Consider the following 27,420-nt stretch of genomic DNA (forward strand, 5'->3'; position numbering starts at 1 on the left):
GTCTCTTCACTGTAGGGCTGACTGACTTCCTAACTTTCTTTCCTAATCAAAAGGGGTAAAAAGTTCTGGGCCACCTCAAGCTGGGGAGGGAGAGGCCAGCCCCGGATTAATTTCCACACTATGAATTTTAAACCACTCTTGTTCCATGTGTTGGGAAAACCCATCAAAATGCTAATGGCTCTGTGGTCTTACCTCCCGCAGACACTTTTTCTGCATTAGAATATATTTACATGGGCTTGAGTCGGGGAGAATTACAGAGACGTGAGATGCCCTTTTCCCCAGATCCCACCGCAACCCAGTGGACTATAAAGTCTGAATTACGAGGCCCGGAGCCCCCGTGTTTCTCGGAGGAAAGCGGCTGCTGGTTGTGGGGCTGGCCCCTTCCCTCAGCTCCAGTAATGAGTTCTTAGCTTTTGGCTTCCTTACTAGCTGCAGGGTGGCCAGTTTGGAAACATCTCTATTACCGCCGTGTGGCTTTTTAAAACTGCTTCTCTCAGAGGCGGCATATCCTCGGACAGGCACTCCTGTGTGTGTGAGACCACACCGTGGACCCATGTCGAGTTCAAGGTCTGGAACATGTTGAGACACAATTCATACCAAAGTCAACTTCGGCGCTAAGACGGCGTCTGCTATGCTTGAGCCACGTACTGGAAGCACTGGGCTGTTTTGGAAATCTTTGAAACCCCAGGTATCTTTGGCCTGAGAACCTCTCAGATGCGTCCTCGGGAGGACAGACCCTGTGGGGACAGCCCAGCGCAGGCTGGCCTCAGCCAAGGGGCTCCGGGGACTTTGGCTGCAAACAAAATCGTGGGCTCTCGTCTCCCCTTGGCCGGGTTCAGCTCTGTAGACAAACGGCTGGACCTCTCTGAGCATCATCTCCTTCCTTAGCTAGTGAGGAGGACACGAGCCGCTTGGTGGGAGAGTTATAAAGTTCACATCTTTCATTTTTCGTTCATGCAGATGACACAGTGGAACCAAAGCAGGCAGGTGGGCTCCATCATCAGAGATGGGTCCCTTGAACCATTAGGTTCCTCCTCCGGGTCCCTTTGGCACCCAAATGGCCAGGTCCAGGATGCTGGGCACTTGCCTGGAGGGTCTGTGGGGACCCCCTCGTGAGAATGGGTGAGCCTCACCTGGCAGACATTGTCGAGAGAATCGCTTACGCCTTCTGTTTTCCCGTCTCTGAACAATGCACCCATGTTCAGCTACATCAAGCCGCTGTGGCTGAGGCTCACTTTTCCCCATCTGAGAAATGGGAAGAGCGTAGGAGGAAGAGCGAAAATCAAAAGGAAAGAGAGCTGCGGTGGATGGACAGCTCTGGTCTTGCCTCCTTCCGGTGAAAAGGAGATGCTCCCTGACAGGACGAAGGGGTTCGCAAGTGCAAGGCTGTGGCCACTGGGGACGAGGGGTCTCAGGCTCCCGGAGGCCCCACATTCTTCATGCGCAGCTGAGCGTCACAGAGGTGTCTGTCTCCCGCAGGTGCTCCTGGGGAGGGCACCGGAGACCCTGGTTGGCCCGTGCCGTCCGTCTTCAGGAACCCCCAGACCTGATGGGGACGTGGAGACAGAGGAGCCGGTTACTAGGGATGGTTGCACAGAGAATAAGCGGCTCAATGTGTTAATTTACGGGGTTGTACGTGCCCTCCTCCCTGGTCCTACCACCGTCCCCAAGCCACCCAGAGCTAACGGGCTCAGATTGGGAGTCCCTCGCCTACCGGGCAGGCCCCCCAGAGACCCTCGCCAGCGGTGCCGGGGTCTAACGCTCTGTGCCCAGTTTCACGCAAGATGGGGGCCCCCCGCTCCCCAAGAAAAAAAAATCCCTATCTTTCTGAGGATGTCAGGGCTTGCCTCAGCCCCACTGTGACCCTGGGGCACAATTAGCAGGCCCATTCTGGGTCTCATTATGGGAACAGAGGGTGGTGGGGCCGAATGACAGGGCTGGTGGCACAGAGAAGCGGAAGCGCCCTCCCTCCCCCACGCTCTCCCTCCCCCACTCTCCCAGGGAGACGGGGAGGTGGGGAGGAGGTAGAGACCTAAGCTAAAGCGGGCAGGGCAGCTTCGTTAAGGGCTGTGGGCGGGTGGATCCTGGAGTCACAGGACCCAGCGGGAACTCATCCTGAACTTGTCTTGGCTCCTCTCCCTCTCCCCCACCTCCACATCAACCCCCTGCATTGCTAATTTAAAACAAAGCAAAACAAAGCCCTGGCTTGGCTATGGAGCCATAAACTGCAGCGCTGTTATCTGTCAACAAGCGATGCATCTGGCTGGCAGTGGCCCAGCCTGGATCCTGTGGCCTGGCATCCGTGTGGGGAGAGGGGCCCCGGGCGGCCTCAGGGTCTCACTGAGGATGCTGCCCCTTCTTGGGGCACAAGACCAAAAGTCTTTGTGGTCCCAGGGCTCAGAAGGACGTCTGTTCCACCTAGGGGCCAGGTAGAGGTGTAGGGTGGCTAACATGGGGGGCAGGCAGAGGAAGAGAGAGGCAGAGAGGGGGTGGGGAGGGGGTTGGGAAGAAAGAGAAAGACGGTGAGCTGAGTACACAGCAAGGGAGAGAGGCATTGCTAGCAGGAAGCCGGAGAAAACTCCTCTTTGGGCTGATCACCTCCCTCCCTTCTTTCATTGCTTCCTCTTCCAGGAAGACATCCCAGCATTCCACCTCCTCTAGAATCCTACTGACTTGGGATTCTAGGACGTCAACTCTGAATCAGCGATCTTCCACACGGGGGCTTAATGTGTAAAACGTTAACAAGTCCAGCTGTCGCGAGCTAAGCGTTAGGGTGGGTACGGCGCGTAGACTTCATCTGTTCTTTGTGCAGACCCCCGAGGGAGAGACGGGAGGGCCTGAAGAGCGTAACCTGGCACTACTTTTCACGGGCACTACCCGTTTTCCAGAAAGTGGCGGCAGATTCTGTATGACGTAATTCCCGGGTCCTCTGTGCGTCAAGCACTTACTTGCCTGGGCCGGGCACCGTGGGAATCGCTTACTCTTGGGAATCCGTTAACTCATCCAATCCCCAGCTCAGGCCGGTGAGGTGGGACTCTGATGGTCCACACTTTTGCAGGCATGTAACCTGAGGTTTAGAGGGACGAGGAACTTTTCCAGGGTCACCCGGGTGGCAAGTGGCGAAACAGAGTCAAACCCGGGCCTGTGGGACATGAAAGCCTGATCTCTGGACCACCGAGGGCTCCCCACCTACCACCAGTCCCGCCCCTCGTTGCAGACAGACGGCAGGCTCTGGTGGCGGACTGGTTCCCACGGAAGCCCACTCGTGGGTAAGGTGGCCCTCCAAAGGCTGCTGTCCTGTCCGCTTAGCCCGGCCCTTCGGCCATTTTAGGGTCCCCAAATGGCAGCTTTGCAAAGGAGCAGGGTGTCAGCAGCCGTCCATCCACTCCAAACCAAGCGGCTGGCCTATCACAGACCTGGCACACGGCGGGCACACCACCCGCCCTGCAGACCGGGGCTGGACTCAGACATCGGGAAGCTTTGATCTCCTTGTGGCACTGGTCTTCACCACCTGGCTCGAGACCAAGGCAAGAGGTCACTCGGGCCCCTCATTCCCGAGGCCTCACCTTGCGGGTCCACGGCTGGAGCGGTGAGGTGAGATGGGGAGGAGCTGGGGGCTGCCGGTGCCCACTGCTCTGATCCGTAAACTCTGGAGGACGAAAGCAAGGCACCGTCCGTGGCTGCAAGAGGCTCAGCCCCTCAGGGTCCCGAGAAAGTTATACAAGTGGTGGACTCGTTCATTCCCCCTCGTCCTCCCATGAACACCGTTCTGTCTTCCCACGGTTTATTTAACCTGTTCTTTTATGGATCCATCCACCTTCTACCTGCCCTTCTGTCCGTCCCTGTGTTCATCTGTCCTTGCTATCATCTATCCGTCCATGATGTGTCCATCTGTCTATCCATGCCGCGTCCATCTGTCCATTCGTCTTTCCGTCCCTGCTAGTATCCATCCACCCCTGCAACCAACCATAACCTAGTTCCTCTTTCCCACTATTCAAGTGCTTTTTATAGATCCCTTCTCTGCTCATCCATCCATCCATCTATCCATCCTTCTGTCCATCCTAGCAGCTGTCCACCCATCCGGCTGTTATTTGCTGAGTCAGGAGCTGAGACCCCACAGGGAGTAAGATACTGTCCCCATCCTTAACTCATAGTCTGGTAGATGAGAAAAATCATACGGAACAAACTATATACTGTGCTGCGTGTGATGTTGACTTTGACTTTACCGCCTCTACACATAAATGGTTATCAGAGCCCAGAGAGCAGGGACTAAATGTGCCTGTGGAGGTCTGGGAAGGTTTCTCCGAGGAGATACTGAAGGAAGGTTTTGAAGGATGAGTAGGAGTTTGCCAGGTGGTTTGGGGAGTGGGAGGGGAGGTGTACTTCAGGGTTATAAAAGGAGAAAGGGACTTCCAGGCAGAATAAAGAGCAGTGAGGTTGGTGGGGTGTGTGGGTCCAGGTGAGTTCAGTTTCACTGTGGGGTCTGTGCATATTGGTGTGGACCTGCGGATGGGCTGGGAAAGGCAACTGGGGCTCAGATGAGCAAAGGCCCCATGTGTTGGCAAAGGGGAGCCAGGGGACCCACCCTTGCAAGAGAGAGACACATGAATGGGCTCAGTCTGACAGCAGGCCAGAGGGCAGGTTGGAGGGAACAAGGCCACATGCTAGTGGACCAGCCAGGAGCCCGTTTGCGGTAAGCAGACAGGCAGCGATAAGGCTCAGCCAGGCAGGGACAGGCAGGGGCAGTCAGGGGCAATGGCAGAGGAGAGTCACGGGCGACTTGGGAGACCTGGGATGGAAGAGAAACAGTGGCGGGAAAATAGGAGTCTCTGATCTCAGGGTCGGTGATCCAAGGTGCTCTGTTTGTGAAAAGTCAGTAGGCTGTGTCCTCATGGCGCGTGCACCCGTGTGTATGTATGTTCCGTCTCAACTTAAAAATAGAGCGGGAAACGTCAAGGTAGATATTAAAGTCTCTTCATCCAGGACACTGGGTCTCATCGAGGACACTGAAGTAGCTCTCAGGCTCTTTCTTACAAATCGAGGGCTGGTTTCCCTCACGCAGAACAGCTTTGCTTTGTTTGGAAGAAAGAAGATCTGAGTTTTGGGCTAGACCTTAAGACAGTGGGGGGAACTTGGCTAATAATATTACGTTCACTGCCCTTGATTGAGCTCTATATTTTGTGGATTTTATTTGATTTTTTATGTTTTAAGGTCTCTGAAACCAGGATGCATCATAGGAAAAGGGCCATGTTATGATTAACTAAATTAGGCAGTAAAATAATGGTGTGATTATAACTGGAGTCTTTTTTTTGAGAGAGAGAGAGAGAGAGAGAGAGAGGGCGCCAGTGAGCAAGGGGCAGAGAGAGAATCCCATAAGGGGGGGGGGGAGAGAGAGAGAGAGAGAGAGAGAGAGAGAAAAGCGGGGCTCACCCAAAGCAGGGCTCGTGCTCACCCAAAGTAGGGCTTGAGCTCACCCCATGTGGGACTCACACTCGGGAACCTCAAGATCATGACCTGAGCCCAAGTCAGATATGCTTAAGGACTGAGCCACCCAGATGCCCCCGTTGAGTCTTAATTCAGGAAGTAGGGTGCTGTGTGCCAGGATCTCTGGTGTCCCGTGGGTACATTTTCCGTGTAACCCTCACACCATCGCATGAGGGGTCGGCTGTTGTTAGCTGTTTCCCGGATGAGGAGTTGCAGCCTGAAGTCGGGTGGTCACGTGCTCAAGGTGACAGAGCTAGTCAGAAGTGGACTCAGGATTTCAAGGCATCTTTGTTCAAAGAAGGAGCAAGTCTGGGGCCGGGAGGGTGGTGGCTTTTTCTTCCCATAGCCTGAGACAGCCAGGTCAAGGGCAAGCACCAGCAACTTTCAACGCAGCCTCTTGTCACCCAGGCCCGTCCCCCTCTTGGCCCGAAACCATGGGATTCTTTCCCTGGTCCCAGGAGGGCTCCCGCTCTGACATCTGTGGTGACCCCCCCCCCCCTCTCCTGTGGAGAGGAGGGGGATGGAATGAGATCTCAAGGGATGGAGGGGGAAGAAATTCCAAGCCCAGCTGGTTTCCTTCACATAATGCAGATTTGCTTAAATGGGAATTAGGATTAGTGCTGGATTTTGCCTTTCCTGGCAGACTGGTAATAAACTAATCTCCTCTCAGACTGCAGGAAGGCAGCATTCCATCGGAGAGGGAGACAGCTTCAGGCTCAGGAGTGCAAAGCCCGTAAAGTAATTTTATTATTGACAGGCCCTGCCCACACTGCCTGACACGCAGCCCGCAGCTTCTTCCTGATGGGGCTGCAGCCTTTAATTTCGTTAATGGGTGACATTCACCTGGGCTGCGTGGCTGATGGGCACACTTGACATTAATACGTGTTCCCCGTGGTCCCCAGAGCTCATAAAAGCTCATTATCAGTTCTGAGCCGTAAATGTAGTTCCCGGCTCAGGTGGGCGCGAGTTCCTCAGACATGTCCCCAGGCAGTGGAACAGTGGCCATCTGCGGGGGCCAAGAAGTAAATTCCTCCCTTTGTCCAGGGTACTTGGCCTCCCAGCCATCTGGGAGGTGATGGGAAAAGAAACTCTACAGGCAGCAGAACCCTGGGTTCAAATCTGCATCCAAGAAAAGGAGCTCTTTCTGCCCTGCTATTGGAGGGGAGTTGATCCAGTGTTCGGGGAAGGCTGTTTGTCAGAATCGATTCAACATGTGGCCACGTCCAGAGCCCCGGCCCAGCCATCCCACGTCCAGGCGTCCGGGCTGCGGACTTGCACCAGCATTCCCACACGGTGATGTAAGCAGGCAAGGGATCACGGCCACAAGCTTGCAATGGCTGGAAATGGAAACATGCCCTATACGGAAGGTGGGGCAGGTAAATAAGGTACTGTCCGCACCTGCTAAGAGACACTGAGCAGCTGTGAAGAAAACTCAGGAAGATCTAGATATCCTTAGAGCCATACGTAGACGTGGTGGTCCTGTTAGTGGGGGGTGGAAACCGTGGGCGGCAAGGTCCCATGTGTGCAGGGTCCTGTGGGCCCACGTGGGCGCATGCTCCTGCACACGTGTGATTACAGGGAGTAAAGCCTACCAGGTCATATTACAGACATTTTGCAACAGATAAGGAAGAACTTTCACTTTCGTAATTACAAGTGGAAAATATATGCATATACTTCCATATCCCTCCCCGTGTGTCTGTGTCTGTGGACGTACATGTGTATGTGCATGCATACAGGTCATGGATTCCTCTGATTATAGCCTCGGTCTGGTCCATGATACATGAGGTTCCCAGGGCCAACTCTGCCTGGGTGGGCATCTGAGGCAAAGATGGCCCAAATGAGGCCACATCCTCTGGCCAAGCCCTGTTCCCCATCAGTTCGCGGGGAGTTCTGGGAACCTCATCCATGCATGAGGTGCATGGAGCTGGGATCTGTGGTGTAGACCCAGAATTCATTGCCCTCCCGCTATACCAGGTTTGACCTCCCATGAACCTGGCTTCCAGTCCTGGCTCTGCCCCGTCTCGCCCTTACAACCTTGGCCAAGTTATCTGACTCCTCTGGGTTCATGGCCCTCGTCCCCAAAGTGGGGATACTGTCCCACAGGACTGTAGAGGGTTTCGGGATTGTTGTCATCATCTGAGACAACACGAAATTTGACCAGGCCTTCTACTGTGTGGGCTGGTCCTTGAGAGCGGAAGGAGTCTGGGAGGTTTGGGGGTCAGGGGGCTCGGCTATCCCGTCTCTGCTGTAAGTTTTGCTCTTTTGTTCCTCAGCCGTGCGTGTGCACAAGCCAGTCCCCGCCCCCCACCCCCCCGGGACTGGCCTCAGCCTTGGCTGGCAGGTATGTGGCCTGGACGTGGCGAATTTGATCCTCGTCCTGTGACCTGGGGTCTCTTCGTCAAACTGACAGAGGAAGTGGGGGGAGAGGCCGGACTTCTGGCCCCTGCACGCTGGGGCTGAGTTGTTTTTTTTCACTACCAAAGACCTGTCCTCTCTATTATTTATCTCTTCACGGATCCCAGATCCTGAAAGTATTGGGCTGCCCCAAAAAACCTGCATTCATTAAGCAGTGATTAATTGTCTCTCACGTTTTCAAAATTACTCAGAAAGCCTTTTTTTTTTCTTTTTTTCTTTTTTTTTTTTTTCCGCCTGAGGAAAACGGAGTTTCCACAGCAGATTGGTAATGTTGTAGCTAGGAGCAAAGAAATGCGATGCGATGTTGTGGTTAGCGTGTGTGATGTCGTCACGTTGCCCGTTGTCCAGGCTCCTGGGCTGACTTTGGAAGGCCGAAAACGGGCTCCCAGTCGGTAGGCTCTGGGGACGCCATCCTGGAAGCCTCGGTGGGGCTGAGTTCTGTCTCTCTGGCCGCAGATGCCCGTCTGGCTTCTGCGCCTGCAGAGACAGAAGGGGTTGTTCACGGGGCTGTTCTGGGGAGAAGAGCAGGACCTCGGCGGCTAGGTGCGCACCTGAACTGAGGCCGCCCCCAGCAGCCGCGTGGCCCACGAGCCGTTGCCTTTTGAAAATTTAGGTCTCTCTCTTCTCCTTCCACAGTTCATCCTGAAGCCATCAGAGAGAGACCTCAAGAGGATCCCGACCCTCCTGGAAGGAACAGACACCAATTGGAAGAGGTACGATTTGGCAACATGGCGGCGTCTTACTCTCGTGAGAGTCTGATCTTCTCTCCTCTGCTCTTCCCACCCCACAAACCCTCCACTGCTCAGTGAGAGAGCCTTCCGCTGATGCTGGGGTACAAGGGCAAGCAAAGGGCGGCTTCCCTCTTGTCCCCACCCCAGACATTTTTCAGGGTTGGGGAGGACACCTGAAGCGTGAGGAGAGAGAGGCAGGTGCTGAGGTGGGGTCTCACTGGGGCTGGCTGCTGCCCCATGAGGCGGCCACCCGTCACGGTTGCTCCTCGGGGTCGTCTGAGGAAGTGAGGGTTGAAGCATGGGAGGCAGTGAGCCCTCTAAGGGAAGGCACCATGATCTTGGGATTGTGAGAAGGAGAGAACTTTCTGGAATGACTCCCTCATCCCCACCGTCCATCTCAGGACTCTTGGATACAGTTCACCCTCCAGGAGGGCACTGAGAATGGAAGAGTCTTTGGTCTGCTTCTTGGTTTCTGGGAGCTTCTGGGGCTGCCCACGATCGCAGAACTGGTGATGGGCCGGGTGGCCTGATGGAAGGTTCCTGAATGAAGAGCCAGGACATCTGTCCTCTGGCCCAGTCTGTGCCGCCGTAGTGCCTCAAGGGCCCCGATAAGCCATTTCGTTCATGGGGCCTCATTTTCCCGCCAGTAAAATGGGCAGCAGTGGCTTGAAACTCTGTTCCAGCCCTCGCGGCCTCAGTTTCTGAGGCTCCCAGCCCAGGGCTGGACCTGAGGAAGTGATGGGTGTGGTGAAGCAGCAGAGAGGCAGAAAGGGAGTCGGGGGTTGGGAGGGCTGCGGAGAGGAAGGGCGTTGGAAAGCTCTGGGGAGATTTGACTGCCAGGTTTGGCCAAAGGATGTGCCTCAGACCCTCAGTGGAAAGACCACAGAGTCTGAGGTGCCAATGGACTGAGTTTGGGTCCCGGCCGATCGGAAGCGTCGGATCAACAACGGAAGCCCTGACTGAGGGCTTCTGCCTGCCAGGCGCAGTGCTGAGCACCAGCATTCAGTCTCTCAGTGGCTCTGTGGTCTCGGCACTAAAATCACCTCCATCTTAGGGAGGAGAGAATCGGGCCTCAGAGACGTTAAGTGACTTGCTCAAAGTCACACAGCAGCGAGTGAGCTGTGGCTGAGATTTAGAGCCCTCTTCAAATACAATTCAACATACAATTCTTGTGTGTTTTCCTTTGAGTGACTCCGTGACTTGAATCTTAAGGTAACAAAATCCTTTAAGCCAAATCACCCCTGGAAATTGCATTTCTTGAAAGGACATAAAAATGATTGGTTTCCTCAGCCTAGAGGGTTTTTGTTGTTGTTGTTGTTGTTGTTGTTGTGGTGGTTTTTTTTGCTTTTAAACCTTGGGCTCATCATGAAGTCTCTGCAAGTCCTGTTTTTCTGATCTCTAAAAGGGGAGCATAACGTCTATCCATGGGGTTGTTCTGGGGAGAAGATGAAATGAGGGAGGTACGGAAGCCTCCCCTACACACCCCTCCCCCTGCCTTCGCACCCCAAAGCTGCTGCGAGAGTCGATGGGGGGTACACGCTGGGGAGTCCTGCACCCAACCGTGTGATGGCATTTGCTGGCCGGGATGTTTCAGGCCAGGATCCAAGGCACGGTGGCTGGCTCCCAGAGGCAGATAAAGCCAGGTCAGGCGGGGCCCCAGGCAACGGTGGCGGAGGAGCGGAAGTCCCGTGCGCCTTGCGGCCCACCCTGTCCTGCCAGCTGCCTGGGCCATAATCTCAACTGTGAGCCTCCTGGCAGCCTGCCCTGCCCCCCACAGGAAGCCATTGCCTTATCTCAGAGCCAGGATCCCGCAAGCTTTTCTTAATCAGGAGAAGGCGCTGAAGCGAGTCGGAAAAAGCTTAACTTCCCCAGGACCTATCTGCTAGGGATGTTTCTCTATCAGGGGAAGCCATGGGGCTCCGTGTCTGAGAGGAGAGAATCTCTTTAAGTACAGAAAAAAGCAGCAGGGGTGCTTTTGTTCTTGGTTTACCTTCAAGAAGTTTGCAAGGGAGCAGAGTGATGTAGCCTTGCCCCCCTCGTTAGCTGGGAAACAGATACACGTTGTGGAGTCACAGGGAAAATACAAAGATGACCATAAGCAACGGGCAGACAGGTGTGTGCTGTTGCGGGAAGTGTCTGCTGGGGTTTGGGGCCAGACTGATGGAACCTGGGTCCCAGCTCCGCTCTTGGGTAGCTCTTTGACTCCGGGTGAGTGATTTTGTCTCCAGAGTCTCAGTTTTCTCATCTATAAAATGGGCAAATAGCATGCCCAGGAAACCGCCAGCAGGACACTCCTGCTTGCTTTGAACAGCAAGCCCCCTGGGATAATGTGGCCTTCCAAGGTGACCTCCTTGAAGAGGCTCAGGCTCTTGGGACGTAAGAGCCCGGTGTTTGGGACCAAACAGTGAGGTTACCCTGGAGACACATACCTCTTTCTGCGCGTGGTCTAAAAAAGGGCCGAGAATGGGGCCTGGGTTGTGTCAGCTCTCCGCGTTCTGACACCCTGGGGCGTGGGGCCACCTTGGGTGTGAACAGTTCTTCCTGAGCCTTTATCCCATGGTTTATATTTCACTCCTGGTGACATTTACTGGGTGCTTTCTGTAGATAATCGTTGATCCTTCCTATGCCCCAAGAGGCAGATATTAGTAAGCTTTATATAGGTGAGGATAGCTGGGATTCAGAGAAGTTGTAAATTACTCCAGGTTTCATGTCTAAAAAGCAGTCATATTAAGACCTAAGCACGGGGCTCCTGCCCCAAGGACGACGTGTTTGCCGCAGCACCCCACAGCACCCATGGTGCCCTCAAAGACACCCCATGCAGGACCCTTCCACACCAATAGAGGTCTACACCACACCCCACAGCACCACCGTGGCTTCCCAGGGTGCCACTGACAGCACCCGTACAACCTCTGTGTCTCCCCATAGCACCCACAGAGGTACCCACAGCACCCACGAGGCACCCTGCACGACCCCGTCCTCCTCCTGTGTTTTCCACCCAGCCTTGCACAGAGTTCAGAGCTCCAGGAGAACAGGAAGCCCACTGATGGTTTTAATCTCCCCAGCCAGCCCTCTGCAGCAGGCTGAGGGAGCCAGTGAAGGCAATTGCTAGGAAGCATGGGGATCTGCCTCCTGCTGAGATCTGACAGCAGGAAGCAGGTGGCAGGGAGGGGGTGACAGAAGCCTGGCTTCCCTAGGAGAACCTGTACCCGGACTCTAGTTTATCTGCTTTTTTTTGTTGTTGCTCATACTTTTGGTATCATACCTAAAAATCCAGTGCCACAGGCCATGATAATTCACCCCTGATTTTTCTTCTAGGAGTTTTATGGTTTTAGCTCTGATATTTAGATCACTGATCCATTTGGAGTTAATTTGGGTGCATAGTGTGAGGTAGGGGTCCAGCTCCATTCTTTGGCATGTGGTCATCCAGTTATCCCAGCACCACTTGTTGAAATGACTATTTCTTTCCCCATTGAATAGTCTCTGCACTCTTATTGAAAACCAGTTTGCCATAGATACATAGGTTTGTTTCTCTTGGTTCTGTTCCATTGGTCAATGTGTCTGTCCTTAAGCCTGTATCATGCTGTTTCGATTACTATAGCTTTTTAAAAAAATTTTTTTAATGTTTTTATTTCTTTTTTAGAGAGAGAGAGACAGAGCGAGTGGGAGAGGGGCAGAGAGAGAGAGAGGGAAACACAGAATTCAAAGCAGGCTCCAGGCTCTGAGCTCTCACCACAGAGCCAGACATGGGGCTCAAACCCACAAGCCGTGAGATCATGACCTGAGCCAAAGTCAGACACTCAACCGACAGAGCCACCCAGGTGCCCCACTATAGCTTTTTTTTTTTTTTCTTAAGTTTATTTATTTATTTTGAGAAAGAGCATGAGTCGGGGAGGGCAGAGAGAGAGGAAGAGAGAGAATCCCAAGCAGGCTCTGAGCTGCCAGCTGACGCAGGGCTCGATCTCACGGATTGTGAGATCTTGACCTGAGCCGCGACCAAGAGTCACGTACTTAACTGACTGAGCCACCCGGGCGCCTGATCACTATATGTTTATGTGTAACTTTTGGAGGAGCCTTAGTATGTTCTTTCTTTTTTTTTTTTAATTTTTTTTTTTTTAACGTTTATTTATTTTTGAGACAGAGAGAGACAGAGCGTGAATGGGGAAGGGGCAGAGAGAGAGGGAGACACAGAATCTGAAACAGGCTCCAGGCTCTGAGCGGTCAGCACAGAGCCCGACGTGGGGCTCGAACTCACGGACCGCGAGATCATGACCTGAGCTGAAGTCGGCCGCTTAACCGACTGAACCACCCAGGCGCCCCAGGAGTCTTAGTATGTTCTAAGCTCCCTGGTGATTCTAATGCCCACCCTAGTGTCCCTGGTCTTTAGAGGAAGTTGAGGCACAGTTAGGGAGGCCAGTTGGGAGACTGCCAGAATGATGTAGGGCAGTGCGGGGTGGCCGGGATGCGGTCCAGACGCAAAGCCACAGTTATCGGGGTAAAGAGGTCATGATGGAATTGAGGGAAGTGAGTAAGGGAGATGCTCCCATCCTCCCCAGTCCTCGGAAGGCCTGGGAGAAGCCAAAGGTGAGAGTGGAAGCCAGTGGTCCAGGTGAGCTCCATTAACCTCCTGCCCACCCCCAGGGTGATTTGGGGGAAGATCTGGGTACTAGTCACAGCTCTGCTCCACTGTGTGACCCTGGACAAGTTGCAGGACCACACTAAACCTCTATAAGGAGGGTCAGTACCGTCTGCTGCGAGCGAGGGTCAACAGGTCAGCTCTGCAAAGGCTAGAAGGGGCTTAAAGGCGACTGAGTGCTTGGCAGAATCTGTACCCCAAAGTTCCTGCCAAGTGCTTGTGAGAATCTGCCCAACTGTCTCTGGGGGATTGGGGCAAACGGCCTCCACCGTGGCCTCTGCTGCCTCGGGCTGCCCCGGGCCGGCTGTGATGGGTCAGAGTGTCTTATTCTGCTGAGTTGAAATATACTTTCTTGTACCCTTCATCTGCTTGCCCCTAATCTGCTTTGTGGGCCTGCAGAGAAGAAGCATCACCCCTTTCCCTCCAGGCTGCCGTGCCACATCCTTGTCCCTCGTCACACACCTCCCCTCTGCTGCTGAGAGGTCATGGCTACCTCTGCCTCCCTCTGAGGATGCAGGTCTTAGTGCACTCTTGACTTCTTGTTCCCTTGACCTTCCTCAGGGAGGACTCTAGCCCGAACTTGGCACTTTTATAGTTCAGCCCTCAGAGCCAAGGCCGGAGCTCCGGCCGTGTTCTGACTCCAGCCAAGGTGGGCAGGACCATCACCTCCCTCAGTCCAGACCTTTTATTTCTATTCCTGCAGCCGAGATGGCATTGGGTCCAATGATTTCTGCATCCCGGTTGGATTCAAGCTCCCATCTTTTCGTTGACCAGGTAGAAAAGGGATGCGCTCTTGCCGTCTACATCACATTTTCCATCTGGTATTTATAAATCATGGTGCAGTTTAATGCAGGAGGGAGAGCATAGCTTTGGCAGTAGATGAACTTGAGAGCTATTGTTTAGCTACCTACTGGCTTGGGCAAATGAACTCTATTACTCTCCTGTTATGTGAAGATAGTCATTGTAATTGCAGGCTTCACGGTCAAGATTAGATGAGATGATGGCTATCAGGTATGTAGCCCACCCCCTGGGAAGGAGTCCACATTCCAGAAAGGGTGGGTATCATTACCGGTGCCATCTGAACCCCTGAACTGTTCATTTTTCTGCAGTTCTGACAGATGGGGTGCAAGCCTTGGGTTTCAGCCCAGGATGGGGCACCAGCCCCCATGCCTCTTCTCCCCCCTGGCTTCCCCTCACTCTCTGGCTGGGACACGTATGTGAGGGGACAGGATGACAGGTTCTCACCACCCCAGCTTCCTGCTCACTCAGCCCAATGTCTGCCAGAACTTTCTGGCCTCAAGCCAGCCCTGTGTCCACATGTGACTCATGACAGCAACCTGGTCTTTTTCTGCCGTCGAGGATACTTTCCATCCCAAACCTTTTCCTTCCTTTCTTTTTCAAGTTGTTTTAAATTTACACAAGAAGGTTCACCCCTGGGCCATACACAACTTCGTCCCTGAAAGGAGACAAAGCCAGGGAAGCCCCTCTCTGGGACGCGCTCCATACACGGTTGGCTACGAGAGCCAGGCCAGGCACACTGTCCGCTCTGGGGGGGCGACTGCTCCTTGACATCGTGAGGAGGCACTAACAAGTCTTTGTTTTCCTCATCTAAAGACGGAGCCAGTCTTTTCTGCTGCTTTTCTGTTCATGCAGCAAAACCGAGCAGAACATGCTCTTTAGGAGGATTTATTTATTTTTTTAATGACATAGACTCACATTGTGAATCACAGCTGAAGCACTTTCAAATATCCAGGTGTGGTAAGGAGGGAGGAAGCAGGAACACCATTTTCAGACGCATGTCAGCAACAGAGGAGGGGAAATGACTTGCCCAAGGTCACACAGCTGTGTTGTGTTAGAGATGGGCCTGATCTGGTGATCTGCTGCTGCACCCAGCTGCCTCTTTTATTAGTTAAAAGCGTGAAATGATAGATTTTGATTAATGGCCTAAAAATAAAGGGAAGAGTCCAAATCGGCTGGCAGTGCCGTCTGTTAGCTGGGAGTAGTTTCACGACCTGTGCAGACAGAGCTGCTGATGCGAGAAGAAATGAATGATGCCATGCCCTGTGCTTTGGGGCCTGCCAGAGTGTCCCCATTCCTGGGGGTTATGTTATGAAAGAAAGGCACACTGGGATCAAGGAAGGAGATTGCACTCTGGACTCTGAAACCTTTTTTTTTTTTTTAACAGACTTTATTTTCTAGGGCAGTGTTAGGTTCACAGCAACATTGAGGGAAAGCACAAAGAGTTCTCATACTCCCCCTCTTTGCACACGTACAACCTCCCCACTACTGACAACCCCATACCACAGTGGTACCTGCATTACGTCGATGGACCTCCGTCGACACGTTATCATCACCCAAAGCCCGTAGTTGGCATTACAGTTCTGCTGGTGTCATACGTTCATTCTGTGGGTTTGGTCAAATGTCGAATGACACGTATCCACCACTATGGTATCTTACGGAATGGCTTCACGCCCTACAGATCCTCTGTGCTCTGCCCATTCATCCTTCCTTCCCCACGAAGCCACTGATCTTTTTACTGTCTCCATAGTTTTGCCTTTTCCAGAATGTCCTACAGTTGGAATCATACAGGATGTCGCCTTCTCAGATTGGCTTTTTTCACTCCGAAATACGCGTGTGAGCTTCCCCCTTGTCTTCTCATGACTTGATAGCTCATTCCCCCCCCCCCCATTTTTTTTTTTATTTTGGTAAATACAGATAACATAAAATATACTGTTTTGACCATTTTGAAGTGTGCCCTTCAGTGGTATGAAATACATTCACACTGTCGTGCAGCCACGCCCACGATCCGTCCTTTACCTCGTCTCATCCTTTGAAGCTGAAAGTCTACACCCGTTAAACACTAACTCCCCATTCCCCTTTCCTCCCAGCCCCTTGCTACCCCACTCTTCTTTCTGTCTCTGTGAGTTTGACTACTCTGAGTACCTTATTATGTGAATGGAATCATACGGCATGTGTCTTTTGGGGTTATTTTGGGTTTTGTGTGTTTGTGTGTGTCCCCAGCGTATTTCCCTTCATGTAATGTCCTCCGTGTTGTAGCGGGTGTCAGACTCTCCTTTGTAACGTTGAATAATATTTCAGTATCTGGATGCACCTGAGTTTATTTATCCGTTCACCTCCTGAAGGACATTTGGTTGCTTCCGAGTTTTGGCAGTTATGAACAAAAGCTGCTCTGAGCCTCCGTATGTAGCTTTTGGTCACAGTTTTCTTTTCTTTGTCTGGTTTTGGTATTAGGTTACTGCTGGCTTCGTAGAATGAGTTAGCATGCATTCCGTCTGCTTTTATCTTCTAGAAGAAACTGTTGAGAACTGGTACAGTTCCTTCCTCATATGTTTGGTAGAATTCACCAGCGAATGCATCTGGCCTGTGTTCTGTTTTGGAAGGTTATTAATTATGGATTCAGGGGCGCCTGGGTGGCACAGTGGGTTAAGCGTCCGACTTCAGCCAGGTCACGATCTCGCGGTCTGTGAGTTCGAGCCCCGCGTCGGGCTCTGGGCTGATGGCTCAGAGCCTGGAACCTGCTTCTGATTCTGTGTCTCCCTCTCTCTTTGCCCCTCCCCCGTTCATGCTCTGTCTCTCTCTGTCCCAAAAAATAAATAAATGTTGAAAAAAAATAAAAAATAAAAAAAAATAATTATGGATTCAATTTATTTAGTAGATATAGGCCTATTTAGGTGGTCTTTGGGCAGGTTGTGTCTTTCCAGGACTTGGTCTCTTTCATCTAAGTTACTGAATTTATGGACCCAGAATTATTAACCATATTCTTTTCTTATCCTTCTAATGTTCATGGGAACTAAGGTGATGTCCCCTCTTCCATAATTTTATAATTTGTATCATCTCTCTTTTTTTTCTTAGCCTGGCTAGAGGCTTGCCAATTTTATCGGTCTGCTCAGAGAACCAGCTCTTGGTTTTATTTTCTCTGTTGATTTCCTGTTCTGTGGAGCCCACGTTTTGGTGGTGGATCTGTCGCTGTCTGAGGGATTGTGACGTAAACCCCGTCCGTTCTCTGATTCTCAGTTTCCATATCTGCAGGATGGGTATGGTGACAGCAATACCTGATGGCAAATGGCAAAGGTGAGCCCACATTCATTGACTCAACAAGCATGTATTGAGCCCCTATTGTGTACTTAGGTACTGCTCTACGTGCTGGGAATATTGTAGTGAACAAAACAGCAAAGTCTCTGCCCTCGTGGAGCTTGTTTTCCTTTTGGGGACAGAGAGAGAGAGAGAGAGACCAAACAAATAAACCGAATGTCAGGCAATATCAGGTGCAGGAAGGGACGGGGAGCGGCCAAGGGTTTGCTGTTTTGGCTAAGAGGCACTTGGAAGGCCTTTTCTGAGCAGATGTCATTTGAGCAGAGACCTGAAGGTAGTGAAGCCCTGATTTCGTCTGCAGGAAGAGCCTTCCTGATGAAAGGAATGGCAAAAGTAAGGGCCATTAGGCATGTGGGAGTGTCGGCAGGGAGGCCAGGGTGCTAGAGTGAGGGTGGCATGGAAGGAGAGGAGCTGCCAGCCAGGGTGAGGGCTTTGGATTCTGATTCTAAGTGTGATGGGAAGCCAGTAAACACGGAAGAGACAGGGTGAAATTTGCATGTTACCAAGACCACTCTGGCTGCTGGGTAGAGAACAGGCTGTAGGGGACAGGGAGACCAGCATGGAGGCTGATGTCAGAATCCAGGCACAAGATGAAGTGGTCGGGAACGACCAAATGGTGCTTAGAAGCCCAAACATTCAGGATCCATTTTGAAAGTAGAGCTGGGGCGCCTGGGTGGCTCAGTTGGTTAAGCGTCCGACTTTGGCTCAGGTCATGATCTCACGGTTCATGGGTTCAAGCTTTGCGTCGGGCTCTGTGCTGACGGCTCAGAGCCTGGAGCCTGCTTCAGGTTCCGTGTCTCCCTCTCTCTCTGCCCCTCCCCCACTCACACTCTGTGTCTCCCCCCAAAATAAATAAACATTAAAGAACACTAACAACAACAACAAAAAGCTGACAGAGTCACTAATGGGTTGGATGGGGTAGGGGAAGAGTCAAGGATGACCAGAGACCAGATGCCTGTAGACAGGAGCCTGGGTGGGCTAGGCTTTGGTGGGCAGGGAGGGAAACCTACTGAGTTCTGTTTTGGGGCATTTTAAGTTGACATATTTAGTAGCCATCCAAAGGGAGTTGGCAAGAAGTGGGTGGATTGACAAACCTGAAGTTCAGGGGTGAGGTCAGGGTTGGAGAGACAAATTTGTAAATCATAGTTTATAGAGAGTATTTCAAACCCTGGGCCTTCACGAGATCATCTAGGGAGTGATGGAGTGTAGATGGAGAAGATGATGGGGGATGCAGGGTCTTTGGAGACTTGGGGAAGGTGCCCACTGGTGGCTACCTGGAGCTGCCCGGGGGCAGCCCATCCTGGACACTGGGGAAGACAGATCTTATTTTCACAGTGGGCTGGGAGCTATTGAGTGGCACGGAATGAGGATGAGAAGCCAGCTCCAAGAGCAAGTCCTGGGTGCCTGCTCTGAAGGAAAGCACTGTAAAACTGTCAGTGCCTGACATAAAATATAACAGGTGCAGCAGGTCTGTTATATTTATATATTATAAGTTATAATATAATAAAATTATAAAAAATTATATATAAAATTATAAAATATATAATTATATATAAATTATAATATATAATTATAATATCATATATATTATAAGTATATATATTTATATATTAACAGGTGCAGCAGGTCTGCCTAGGGTACTTGACATTCAAGGAAGATGGTATTCTGATACCTGCCTCCTCTATGCAACGAAATTATTTTTGGCACTAATGATGAAATAAAATCAATTCTAACAATGGCCGGAAAAGAAACACAGATGGCAAAACTTACCTTTCAGAGAATTTCATATGTGTAACCAAGCCAGTTGACAAACATCTTAGCACAGAAAAGGAAAAAGTAATGGGTTCACACTTTTTAGTTACATTAATGGGTATTTCGAAAAAAGAAAGAAATGCTTGAGGAAAGTTCCAAAAAAGTAAACTCCACACGGTTTGGAGAATGGCTTGGATTCTGAATCCTTATTCTTGAAATGAACATGCTTCGCGGAGTCCCATTTGCATTGGGTCTGGCTACACAAGTGGTATTCTTTGAACTAGCTTCCGTGTAATACAATGTTTATTAAACCTTAAGTAATAAAAGTTTGCTCTTGTGAAGCTTACATACATGTTACTAAAACTCACCTAAGACACTGACGAAGATATGGAAGGCGACACAAACAAATGGCAAGATATACCATGTTCATGGATTGGTAGAATTAATGTTATTAAGATGTCCATACTACCCAAGGCAGTCCACAGATTTAATGCAATCTCTATCAAAATACCAATAGTGTTTTTCACAGAACTAGAACAAATAATTCTAAAATTTGTATGGGACCACGAAAGACCCCAAACTGCCAAAGCAATCTTAGGAAAGAACAAACTGGAGGTATCACAATCCTAGGTTTCAAGGTATACTTTAAAACCATAGTCAAAAAAGTATGGTACTGGCACAAAAATAGACAAATAAATAGATCAATGGAACAGAATAGAGAGCCTGAAAATAAACCCACACTCATGTGGTCAATTAATCCATGACAAAGGAGGCAAGAATATACAATGGGAAAAAGACAGTCTCTTCAATAAATAATGGTGGGAAAACTGAACAATTACATGCAAAAGAATGAAACTGGGCCACTTTCTTATGCCACACACAAAGATAAACTCAAAAGGGATTAGAGACCTAAACGTGAGACCTGAAATCATAAAACTAGAGGAAAACATAGGCAGTGATCTCTCTGATATCAGCCTTACCAACTTTTTTATGGATATGTCCCCTCGGGCAGGGGGGGGAAAAACCAAAAATAGATTATTGGGACTACACGAAAATAAAAAGCTTTTGCACGGCAAAGAAAACCATCAGTAAAATGACAAGGCACCCTACTGAATGAGAAAAGATATTTGCAGATTACATACAGTAAAACCTTGGATTGCGAGTAACTTGTTCTGCGAGAGTTCTGCAAGACGAGCAAACATTTATAACAAATTTTAACTTGACAAACGAGCGATGCCTTGCAATACAAGTAGTACGCGACGCCAGACGTCACATGATCACAAATGAGCCAGCGGACATTCAGTTTGATATACAAGTGCCATGGACCATAAGCATGTTTCTGGAATGAATTATGCTCGCACACCAAGGTTTTACTGTATTTGATAAAGGGTTAATATCCAAAATATATAAAGAATTTATAAAAGTGGACACCAGAAAAGCAAATATTCTGGGCAGAGGACCTGAGCAGGCATTTTTCCAAAGAAGACATACAGGTGGCCAATGGACACGTGGGGATATGGATAAAAAGGGAAGTCTCATGCACTATTGGTGGGAATGCAAACTGGTGCAGCCATTGTGGAAAACAGTATGGAGGTTCCTCAGAAAGTTATTAATAGAAATACCATGTGATCCGGTAATTCCGCTACTGTGTATTTGCCCAAGGAAAACACAACACTAACTTGAAAAGATATATGTATCTATGTTTATTGCAGCATTATTTACTATAGCCAAGGTATATATGGAGGCAACCCAAGTGTCTGCTGACTGATGAATGGATAAAGAGGATGTGGTAATGTGTGTGTGTGTGTGTGTGTGTGTGTGTGTGTGTGTATACATATATATATATGTAGTATGGACATATATATGTATGTCATACACACACACACACACACACGCACATACATACAATGGAATATCACTCAGCCATAAAAAGAATGAGATGTTGCCATCTGCAACAACATGGACCTAGAGGATACCACGCTAAGTGCAATACGTCAGAGGGAGGTAAACACCGCATGGTCTCTCTTATATGCAGAGTCTAGAAGACAAAACAAATGAACGAACAAATAAACAAAAAACAGAAACAGACTCATAAATACAGAGAACAAACTAGAGATTGCCAGAAGGGAGGAGTTAGGGGGAATGGGCAAAATAGGTGAAGGGGATTTAGGGGTACAAATTTCCAGTTATAAAAAAAAAATAAGTTACGGGGATGAAAAGTAATGAGTAAAACTTCTTGGGAAAGAAAAGGAATTCAGCAGGACTGCCGCAGTTGTTTAGAACCTCAAAGACTTTTTTCCAAGGCAGAGCGATTTATCACTGACATTATTTAGAATGATCCGCTTTTAGTCAGTTTCATGTTTGTTTTTAAATACCCTACAGACAGCTCATCCCCTAATTGCCTACACCCTGCACCCACCTCTCCCACTGCCCACCCTTGGGACACCATAGGGAGATGTTTCCAGAGAAGGTGTTGCAGGGTGTGGGGGTTGGGAGAGGCGGAGGAGACAGAACATTCTCAGAAGATCCTTTGGAGGAGACGCTGTGGCTGGTCCTGCTGTATGACCAGTAGTATCCAGGTGGGAGAGGGGCAGACAGACCTTCTAATGTCCAGGATACGCTGAGGCGGGAGGCAGGACAGAACCTGAGTCCATAGGTTTATTTGGCTGGAGTTCTGAAAGCCATCCGGATCCTGAGAACCGTCTCTGTATGGTGTCTAGTGTGCGGGAGAGTCGGGCACCGAAAACTCCATCCTTATGGTGACAGGTTGCCCCGGTTGGATGTGAGCCTGGATCCCTCCTGGGGACACGGCCGGCCCTGCTCAGTGGGATCCCTGCCCTCCCTCCCTCACTCTCCTTCTCTTTCTCTCCCTCGGAGCAGTCTGTGGAGGCAGCCTTCTAATGAAAAATCTCGTAACTACCAAGAGATAAAAATCCGAGGCTTTTGGTTTTTATTTCTGCCGAGACTCCCCGGAGAGCCTTTTAGGTAGAAAATGTCCCTTTGGAGCTGAGATTTTCTCCCAGACTTCAAAGACAGGGTTTCTTAGGAACACAACATCTGTTTAAACTGAACTTGAACCAAGAGGCAAGTGTGTCCCACGAGAGAGAGCTGGGGCAGAGCTGGGGGTACAGAATCTGCTTTCTGTCTCTGGGAGAAGCTCCCCAGGCCTGTCCCCTGTGTGCTGCAGTGTGTCCCTGTGCTGGGGAGCAGGGGACCTCAGACCAGAGGCCGGGCTTTGTGCTGCCTGCTGTCCAAACAGCACCCAGGCTCTCCCTGTGGAAGCCTCCCCACCCAGGAGGTATCGAGGAGCCCTGGGGGCCGTAGAGCTGGCTCCTGTGGCCTGGGAGGTCCCCTGGCCCTCAGAAATCCTCCTCTCCTTCCCTCCCCTCATCACCTCTTTCCCTCCCTCTGTCATTCACTAAGCATCCACTCCAATATAGAGATGAAAAATTCCCAGCCCTCGGCTTTAGTGAGCTTGAAATCTGATCGAACCACCCGATTACTCTCAAAGATAAGAAAAGTCGAACGCTTTGTGTACACGCACATGCTGTTATTGTTAAGACAATAAAACAACGTTACAGAGCTTGGGAAAGGAGGGAAGAGAAATCATCCAGTCCCCCTCTCAGGGACAAGGGGTCCATTTGTTTCCTGCTTTTGTTCACGCTCAGGCGTGTGTTCAGCAGAGGGGCCTCCAGAAAGCCGGTCAGCTGGGCTTTCCTGCTTTTCTTCGCTCTCCATCGCCCTGCTGCACAACAGCTATGTGGACTTGTCCCTGGACAGCCCCGGGCTGGGGGCCCCTGGCTTGCTTCCACTGGCCTTGCTTCCACAGGAGCTGCATGCCTCCTGGAAGGGGTTCCTGGGTCTAGCAAATAAAGCGACAGGCTGCCCAGTTTCTTCGAACTTCCAATAGACAATGAGGAATTTTTTGGTTTAAGTTTATCCCATCAATAGTAGCCAAACGTAATATTTGGGGCATAAGCTAAAAAAATTACTTGTTGTTTACGTGAAATTCAAACTTACCAGAGCACCCTGTATTTTATCTGGTGACTCTATACCTGGAGTGTCTTTGCGTGTACGTAGTCAATGCTGCTTTCTTTGATACAGACAGAACTATCTGGCTGGTATGTTTTCTTTCCCACTTCATGGAAAAGAAGCTTGAATCTGTCCCTTCTCTTGAGCACGCCTTCTGGCCAACTCTGGTCTCCACTGTTCTGTGGCTTAGCACCCTTGGAGCTCAAAGAATCCAGCCCCTGTAGTTCACTCTAAGAACATCCCTTCCCCAGCCTCTTTCTGGAAGCTTCCAATGACTGCAGATGTTTGGTTTGCTCTCAGTAGGGGGGAGAAGAGGAAGGTGGGAGGTGTGAGTTAGCACTCTCGCTTGGGCCCATGGAGCTGCTGTGACAGACCCTACCAATGTCTTCAGCAGTGATGCATATAAGCATTTCCTTCTCCCTGCCGTATCTGGGGAAGCAAATGGGGTTGAGGGTGTTGACCCAGGGCTGCAAACCCACACAGGTTTATGGCATCTTTCTCTCCATCAGCGAACTTATTTTTTATTCTGAGGCAGCTTCAGGGTGATAAAAATATAAATCTGAACAGCAGACAGTATAAAACACAAAGTGATTGACTGCGGAGTGGAAAGACCGTGTTGCCTTGTGGTTAAATGGATTTTCTGTTTAACTGAGGGTTAAGTAGAAAACTCGTTTTGATTCAACCTCTGTTGTTGCAAATCTTTCTAAAATGTATTAGCCCGCTCCCTGGTTTTCCTAAGTGCACCATAATGACCATAATTGAATCTCTTTGCTGGCAGAGCATCCTGTGGGGCGTCGGGACCCGCTGTTGTAAATGTCAGTCCTCCACATGCAGCCAGTACTTGGGCTTCAGAGCCTGCAGTGTGGTTGTGTGCTCTGGTCCATCACGTTCACTGCCAACCCCTTCTTCTGGCCGCCTGGGCTGGGTGGGGCTCTGGAAGGCACCATTTTACAGATGTGGAAGTTGAGTCTGCCAGCTAAAGGACTTGGTCCAGGTCACTCCAGCTAGTGGAGGAGCTCGTCCTGGAGTCAGCAGAAATGGCTGTGATGAGTTGGCCCAGATTCGAATCCTGGCCTGGAAGAAGACCGTTAAGCTTCATGAGCCTCAGTTTCTTCATCTGTGAATTGGGCATAACAACCTTTCATTGCAGAGCTGCTTTTGAGATTCAGTGAGTTAATGATGTAGGTGGGCTGCACACCAGGCCCTTATATATATATACATATATATATATATATATAATATAATATATATCAATATACAATAAATGTGTCAATATAAATAAATATATTAATATAATATATAATAAATACACACAAGTTATAATGAGTATAAATAAATAAAACAAACATAAGTATATTAATATAATATATTTAATAAATATGTATGTATTTTTTAATGGCACATAAAATCCCCTCCTCTCAGATTATCAAACGTACCCGGGTCCTGAGATCCCGCACCCAACCTCTTTCTACTTTGCTGACCTCCTTCCTGGGTGCACTAGTGGTTTTGTGTGTAGACCCCAGGGCCGGAATGTCGGGTGGGACTCCTGACTCCGCCCCCGTTCCCTGTGAGACGATATTTCTGGGCCTCCATTTTCCCATCTGTAAAGTGGGGATCATCACAGTCACGTGCCTCCTAGGGCTGCCAGGAGGATCAGAAGCAACGGAGCCCATCCCTCAGGCAAGTGCTAGGCAAAAGTTTGCCACTGTCATTCTGGGCCTTGGTTAGGTGAGTCCAGATTGACCAAGCTTTCCTGGGTTTGGTTCATAGCCCGAGCGTGTTAACAGGACTGGGCTTTGGGCTGCAGGAGTTTGCACTGTCCGTTGAGGAGGGAGAACCACTCCCCCCCCCCCCCCCCCCCCGCCCGACACACACACCTTGAGCCTGCTTCCTGCCACTGTCTGTCCGCTTACCCATCCCTGGGGTGCTCGGAAAAGATGCTGAGAGGGGACTGTGGGTAACTTACGAGGGGCCCTGGTTGTTGGACGGATGACTTCTACCCTGACAGGGACCCCTGCCCAGGGGACGCTGGCCCTTGAATGGCCTATCTGTCTGGGACCTTCTGTGCTCCCTCTCCATATGTCATACATTTCTAGCATTTCAAGGAGGCATTTGTCATCTCCTAGGCTAGGGATCCCCTTGGAGCACAGAGGCTTCTCTGTGTGTGACCTCTGGACCCTCCATGGGCGTTCGGGTGTTCAAGGTGGGGGAATGGGGAGGACCCTTTGTCAAGTCAAACCCTGCCTGGCCAATGCGGCCACCTGTTCTGGCCTCCGGGCTGCTGGATCAACAACCCTCAGGCCTTGTAGGCAAAGCCACTTCAGCTCTGGAGTGACCAGCCCCACCCCCTGCTGAGCCCTGCGCTTCCTCTTTGGGTCACCCGCTTCTGGGCACCCTCTGGACTGCTGTGTGCGGGGGGCGGGGGGGAGGTGCAGCTAAATAAATAGTCACCCTGCTATTCTAGCACAGGAACGACAGCCTGTGTGCAGAGCCCCTGGGTAGACTGGTTTATTTATGCATTTATCTTTAATGGGAAGCCTACGAGAACTTGCGTGGTTTGTGAATATTTACAGGCACATTACCTACAGAGAGGAAATGAATTCATTCTCTCTCCTCTCCGGCTGCTAACAGATCACGCTGTGGTTCCCCGCCGCCTGCCTCCCACAGCCCTCCTTTTTCTTTCTTGCAACTCCCTGTGGTCTTTCTGCAAGCTCCAGAAGAGGAGGCTGGGCAAAGGTGTCCGTGTAATTCACCGTGCATTTATTGAGCACCTACTGTATTTGAGCCCTGGTTGAGGTGCTGGGGAGGGGGGTGCGGGGAGCACCATGTCTCCCCGTGAAGGGGGTGCGTGGACCAAGAACAATGGAGCTCTACTGGAGGAACCAGTTGCTTTAAGACCTGCAGGGCGTTGGGGCATGGTATATGAGGGGCTCTCTGGGAGAAGGCCGGGCACAGGGACTGCCACTCGTCCTGAGCCTTGAAGGAATTTGTCTCCCTGCAGAAACGGTAACCCAGGCAGAGGGAGGGGCACCAAGCTGAGCAGGTGTGAACCAAGGGACCTCTTGGCGGCATGGAGTCTTCTAGCACTGTGGAAGGGGGAGGAGGAAGAGCTAGACCTGTGGGTTGGGCCGTATCATTTCTGGTTTTGAGCCGGAGGAGGAGGCCACCACAGACAGAAGAGGTGGCCCAGGGTCACCCAGGTGCCCTAGCTAGCTGGGCTGCGAGGCCTCCTGTGGTAAGGGACTGAGTGGGCAAACCATGGCCTCTCTTACGGAGAGAGGGCACTTTCTCCCTCATCTCCTCTTTGCTTGAGGCCGGGAGGAGCGAACGTGAGGCAGATGCAGTCCCTCCTCCATCCCCTTTTCACGGCAGACATCACTGATCGACCGTGGCACCTTCATGGGACCCCAGATCCAGGCGAGGTGGGCACTACCGATCAATGGAAACCAGCCCTCAGAAGGGAGGTGGGGGCCCTGCGGTGGATGGCCGGGCCTCGCGTCAGCCTCGGCAGTGTGTCTGTGATGAAGAACTCACATCTCCTCTCCGGGCCTCAGTTTTCTCACCTGTGGGACGGGGGGAGAGATGGCCCACTTGGTCTCTGAGGATGTTTTCCGTGCCAGCCGCCCAGCGTTTGTCAGTCCACCCCTTTGTTCACTCTTTTCCACGAAGCATCACCGTGCACCCCCTAGGAATCCACTGGGAATACATTCCTGGGAGTATACTGGCGAACCAGGCAGCTGAGACTTTCCCTCAGTCCCGTGGTCTGTGGTTCTCAGAATCCTCACTGCTGAGGTCCGCTTGACCAAGGGCAGGGCTGGTCTTGACTGTCCCAAAGAGTTGGCAGTGGCCGCCTGTGCAGTGGCCAGAGGGCATGGGAGATACTTGGGGTCCCTGGGCCCACACACCAGACATCCTTGCAGAGGTCGACTGGATGCCATCAGGTCAAGTCTGGGCAGTGTGAGGCTCAGCCCAGGATCCAGGTCCTTCTGAGCCAAGGGAGGACCTGGTCTGGCCACTGTGGGCCTTGCCGTGGCTGCAGACCGAGTGTGTCCGTCTCGGGAACCCAGGGACTGACCCCTGGGCTCTTCTCGGCAGAGAGAAGCCTCCTTTGTGCTCACTTTGCTTCCAGCTTTGTTCCTCCTCAACCCTCTTCCTTCCCACATCAGTGTCCCTTTTGGCTATGTCCTCAGTTTGCCCCAGCTCATGCGACATAAGACCAGCCCTTTCCCTCCAGGATTCTGAAATGGGGTGAGGGAGAGA

At 51.0% G+C, this 27,420-nt stretch overlaps 1 protein-coding gene across 2 annotated transcripts in view; it reads left to right on the forward strand.

Annotated features, from left to right (window-relative positions):
* TSPAN18 (tetraspanin 18) overlaps positions 1 to 27,420 on the forward strand; it is a 185,799-nt gene that overhangs the window by 24,107 nt on the left and 134,272 nt on the right. For both annotated transcript variants that reach the window (XM_043581017.1, XM_043581018.1), the window contains exon 2: positions 8,536 to 8,612. The gene's annotated coding sequence lies outside the window, so the exon portion shown is untranslated. The remainder of the gene's footprint in view (positions 1 to 8,535; positions 8,613 to 27,420) is intronic.

The sequence above is a fragment of the Prionailurus bengalensis genome, chromosome D1 (genome assembly GCF_016509475.1).
Source record: "Prionailurus bengalensis isolate Pbe53 chromosome D1, Fcat_Pben_1.1_paternal_pri, whole genome shotgun sequence".
NCBI lineage: Eukaryota > Metazoa > Chordata > Mammalia > Carnivora > Felidae > Prionailurus > Prionailurus bengalensis.